The sequence below is a fragment of the Mus musculus genome, chromosome 13 (genome assembly GCF_000001635.26).
Source record: "Mus musculus strain C57BL/6J chromosome 13, GRCm38.p6 C57BL/6J".
In the NCBI taxonomy this organism is placed as follows: Eukaryota; Metazoa; Chordata; class Mammalia; order Rodentia; family Muridae; genus Mus; species Mus musculus.
Window position 1 is genome coordinate 31,410,030 of NC_000079.6, and position 6,000 is coordinate 31,416,029.

Sequence of the window (6,000 nt, forward strand, 5' to 3'; positions counted from 1 at the left end):
GGTGCTGGTTCTGCAGAAATATGATGCATATTATTGTTTGAAAGAGCTAAGAATGACTCAATTCAAAAGAACATATCTGCCATCAATAGAGACATCTTTGAGAACACAACATAGCTGGTGTATTTCTCTTACACCTACATTGTTAAAATCTGTTGCCCCATACCTATTATCATGGTGGCCCCCAAATAAAGATAGGATTGAGTCTTTTCTACAGGGAAGGTATCTCCCTGCCTTTGTCCCTAAACTGAATGCCCTCCTGGGCAGTGTCCTCTTGGCTTCTGTTTCCATCATCTTTCTTCTCAGCATCCACTGTTTCAATGTGATGATCCAAGCCCAGCAACCCTGGAGCCGCAGTGATTTTATTTATCCCACATCCTATCCAGTACCCTAAAAAATTCGTGAAAGAATTTGCCTTAGAGAGACAGAACACCAATGCACAGTGACTGCCCAAACCTAGCTGCCTGTTACTTATGCTGAAAAAGGTCTATAGCTGATGGTTCAGTTCAAATCATGAAGATTGTAGAGAGATCCTATTTGCAGTTCCTGAGTTTCTTGTTTTCCTACCCAAATTCCATCCTATTGTATAATTACATGATTTCTACCAGGAATGAAATCTTTGTGACATAGATAAACTAAATTCCTTTTTGACATTTAAGATAATCAACATTGAATCCTTATACATTTTCCTAAGCTTAAGGTTTCTGCACAGAGGATAGTTTCACTTCCTTGACAGGCTCACATAGCTGTCTATCAACATACCAAAGATGGACTCTGTCGTGGCCCAGAGGCTGTATCTCTTCACTCATTAGCTCAAAATTTGATAGTGCCAAATTCAAATTTTTACATATCTGATTATTTTTAAATTAGCCCAAAGCAAGCATATTTTTTCACCAGTCAGAGTCTGCCTGCTTGCATGCCATACACAACCTCATTCTGACAATGTTTAAGCCACTAAAAAATATATATATCTTTGCAGTCACAAGTCTCCCAGCTGTGCTTCTTTGGGGAGCCTCCTTACCCAGGGACGCCCTACCATGAGCTATGATTTGAGTGCAGTTCAAGTTTTCCTCAGGAGCCACTAGATTTAGTCTTTAGTGTAGCACCAATGGGTGAGGTTTATTGGGAGTTACTATGATCACAGGAGTTATGCCATCCTCCGAATGATCTTCTTGCTCCATGACCCAAACTGCGGCCACTTATTCCACCATGAGTGTCACCATTTACTATTCCTGATGGACTCCTATCTTGAGCCAGAACCTATACTACACTGTTTGGAACTTGAGTCTTTAAAGCTGGGAGCTAAATAAAGCTTGTTTTCATGAGTAATATGTATCTGGTATTTTGTCACAGTTTGATGCATAGCTGAAAACTACAGCCATCTAGAGCCTTGTCGGGTTGCCCTTGCCCCTCCCAGAGGGCATGCTGAGAATGGATCCCTCCTGGCACCCCTAGGCAAAGGCTACTCAGCAAAGCTAAGCATGCACTGTAGCCTCTTAGGATCTTAGCTGTCTTCTTGGCTTTCTCCTGAGATCCGACTCAATGCAAAGAAAGCACCAGACTCTGAAATGGGAAGGAATTCAAATCCAAGAAGTCAGAATTGCACAAGTTAAAAGCTAAGAGAGCATCTTGACTACAGTTTTACAGGCAGCACTCATAACTGAAAAGATGAGTGGACAAATGTCAGAATATCTATGACTGCTGCCTTTGGCTTGGTTTTCTTTCTGTTACTGTGAAAACACTGACCAAAAAACAGCTTGGTAGGAAACGGTTTATTTGGCTTACACAGTTATCACCAAGGGAAGCCGAGGCAAGCATTCAGGCAGGACAAGAACCTGGAGGTGGGAATTGAAGGGGAACTCTGCTTTCCCTGTGGCTTGCTCAGTCTACTTCCTTTTAGGACTAAGGATAACCTGCCCAGGAGTGGCACCACCCACAGTCAGCTGGCCCAGTCATTTTTACACCAGTCATTAACCAAGAAAATGCCCCCTGGGCTTGCTTACAGGTCATTGTGATAGGAGTTCCAAATGACTGTAGCTTGTATATGACAAGACTAACCAGAGTAGCCCTCCAAAGAAAATGATATAAGAGAGAGTCCCTAGCCTTCATTGGGGAGTTCCTGAAATGAAAATCCCGAAAGTAAACACCCACTGTTTTCACTCTCCAGACAATGGCTGATTTTAGTTCCTGTCTTTGAGTTCACCATACTGCCTTTTGGGTTGGGCCGGGCACATAGGAAGACCATCACCAGGAACCATCACCAGGCGTTCTGACCAACCCTACTGCAGAGCTTAAGTGATCACCTCATCTGACAATTGAATGTGACATGTAGGAGGTGGCTTCAAAATATATGTGACACAGACCAACAAATATGGGCTCTGAGGAAAAGCAATTCCAAGGGTAAGATAACAAAACCCACCACAGGGCCTGACCATAGCGTTTTATCAAAACAATACAAGAGTAACCAATATTCGCCTATTGCAGAAAATCTACTGAAGTATAAGATTTAAAATATATATACTACAACGAATAAGTAAAGTTATCAAGAGCACAGGAGGAATGTAAAAATAACCAAATATATAACTGGACAGGAACATGACAGTTGAAATGCAGTCCACATCATTTATAGGCATCCACGTGGCTCAGTCTGACACGAGGTGTGAAGGGCCTGTAACACTGGGCTGAGAGAAAGTGAGGAGCCCAAAGCTGCTGCAGACACACTGCTCACGAGCTAGGCATCTGTATTTCACACATCTGATCCCCACACACAGCAATTCCAGTTATAGCACAGCAGGCACTTTTACGTAGGAATAAGCTCCTTGGATCCTGAACATCATATTGAAATGTGAAAAGCCTACAACTGCCCAAACAGTTCTGAAAGAGAACAAAATTGGGCTAAAGCTCCTGTTTCTAAGATGTGTTGTAAAGCTACAAGATCAAATCAGTGGAGAGAACTCAGCCGCCGACATACATACACCCTGCAAGTGTGCGGGCCTCTGTCAACATTGCCAGCAGCACAGCTGGGATACCCACAGATGTGGACACCTGCTCCTGCACTCCGTCTTCCTTCATGGGCATGTGGGTGATCACTCCTTCCAAAATTTTACTTTCTGTGACACTGTAAAGTGGAGAAGGGAAAAAACAAAACAAAACAAAACCCTGCTTGTAGGAGGTATTTCAATTCTCTGAGGAAAGAAAGTAGAATCCTACATTGGAGAGGCTTGGGGAGGGAGGGTTAATCCAGAGGAGATCTTCCCTATCCAAGGGCCCTGGTCATTTTATCTTCCTGTTTGCAGAACCTAAGGCCATGAAGATATCAAGACCCCTAGTGTGTGAGTTAGTTACCTGGGCTCCTGTCTGGCCTTCGACGGTAGCTGCCCGCCTGTACTTACGCCCTTTTACGCTCACTCATCTCGCTTTCTGAAGAAAGACAATGGCTATATTAGACCAGAAATACATTAGAATAGTGTTGTTCAAGCTATAGCCATTAGCACATGGGTGTCCAAAATTTTTAATTGCATGTCATTCCAGGAAAAGTTGTAACAATATACATCAAAGAGATTGTTGGTTTATTCGTAAGTGACATATGTGCATTTGTTCTAGTATACCAATAAACTACAATAAAAAATCACACAAAAAATGTTCTTTTTAAAGGTGAGATGAAGAACAAGTAGACATTAGCCACTGTTCTTACCTATCTCTCACTGCATATTTGCTTTAAAGCCTCAGGTTCAAGACAGGGGGGGTTGGTGGATGGCCTTTCTATAGCCTTTGTTTCTGTTGCTAACAAAATACCAGAGGCTAAATAACTTGCTTTTAGAAAAAGGTTTATTTGGCTACCAGTTCTGGAGGTCCAAAAGCATGATCTTAGCTTCTGCTCAGCTGTGCAGAGGGTCTCATTCATATGGCAAACCAGGAAGACAGAAAGCTTAGAGACCAATCTTGCTATTTTGAGAACCTGCTCTTTTGAGAACAAATTTGTTCCTTCATTTGAAGGAACAACAATCAGCAGCCCCTCTAAAACACTTACCCTATGTTTCTTGTCTCTGCTAAGTCCATGAAGCTTTCCCTCGGGCAGAAGATTTAGCATTAATATAATAATGGATCAGCTACATGATCCAGTTTTCCATTACTGTAACAAAACATATGAGGCAGACTAGCTTTTGAAAGAGGTTTGTTCCGTTCACAGTTTTGAAGGTTCAAGTGCATGAACCCACTCTTGTAAGGATTTCATAGTGACTAAGGTATCATGGTGGTGGATATTTGCGTGAGGCACTTGCATGGTAAGATAGGAAGCTACATCAGGATCAGAGGTCAGCCTTAGACCTTTGAACACTTAGCCTCGTGAATTTTTAGAGGTCCCATGACAGTTACCTTCATGTCTTGAAGAAATATTTTCCTCAATGACCTACTGAAGTCATTCTAAGCTCCAACTCTTAAAGGACCATGCTCCTCTCCCCCAACCTCAACCTGATCTGCACATTGGAGACTGAACTTCCAACACAGGAGCCATTAGAAAACTCTCGACTCAGTGAAACCTAAAAGGCCAGGGGAAAGGACAGAAGACATCAACAATGGGAATCTGGGCCTTAGTGTGGCTGCTATAGAGACAGAGTAAGCCACACCTCCCCGGCAAAAAAGCAATTGGAGTTCACTTTGAAAACATTCACAAGCTGAACAAAAAAGTTTCTTCAACTTGTAAAACTAGTTAATGTTATAAAGCATGCGCAGAATCTGTAGCTGCATGGACCCCTCCCCCCCTTGTCTGATCTTCACCTTCTCCTGACCAGTTCTGATATTGTCCTGGGCAAACCTAACACAACTCACTCCACTGACAGGAGGCAGAACTGAGACAGCACAGCCTAGAAAGGTGGCACCAACTGGTGTGGAACACATAATTACTAGTGTTCACATGCCTACCGGGCTTGACTGCAAAGAAGAAACTCGGGAGATGAGCATTTGAGTACTATCTGTCCATTCAGCTGACTCCCTTGTTGAATTTTTACATTTTTTCAAATTGACACATAATTATAGCTATCAACAGGGTGGGGTTCCCACACAGGTGGATATTGTAGAGTGATTAGATGAACATGCTTACCACATTCAGTACTCTGATGCTCGTGTGTGTGTGTGTGTGTGTGTGTGTGTAGAACATGTAAACTTCTCCCTTAGTTTATTTTAGCTGCAGATTAAGACTGAGATCAGTCACTGTATATCCAAGTCATGAGACATTTCCCACAAAAAAGTAAATATTTTAGACTTTTGGGCCATAGAGTCTTAGTTATGACCACTAGATGCTGCCCATAGAGCCAATGGGCAGTCATGAAAAGCTTTTCACACAAAGAAGCAGATGGACCCAGTCAATGAGGTTTTTCAGACTGCTGATCTGAGGAAACATCATATTGTCAACCACCCTCACTGTGCATCCTTCGATGTGGAAACAAGAGTAAGGGAGGTAAGAAGCCCTAAGCCATCAAGAGAGAGGCAACCAATTTTTGAATCCCAAAGTTTATACTCTCTATATAGACAGAGTATATGTAACAGCTGGTACCCCTAGCCTTGTATTTTTAAATGTTACAGGTAAGTTTCTTGTTAGTCTGCCTGGTTTTGTAAATAAACATCTCTTGGGACATAGCTATGGCCTTGTGTTGGTGTATTGAATGTGACCGCTTGGCAAAGGTAGAGTTGAATGACCAGAATAAAGCTAGAGATATTTGCTTTTTGCCTTTCAGCAAAAAGATTTGCCAACTCCTGCCTTAGATGCTATCCTTGGTAGCAGACCTCGAGGGTCAGTGTTCTAGAAGATAGCTATTGGTCTTCTCTCCCTCCAGATGTTTACTAAAGAGGCCACTGTCCGTGTGTACCTTCCAGTATAGCACACTCAGAAGGAAAGCAGACACGGACATAACTAAAGCCAAGATGATAGAGACCCTACAGCAAGCATTTATCACTCAGCTGATGCTAGCTCTTGAAGCACCCCCTTCCACGGCTGTGGCCTAATTA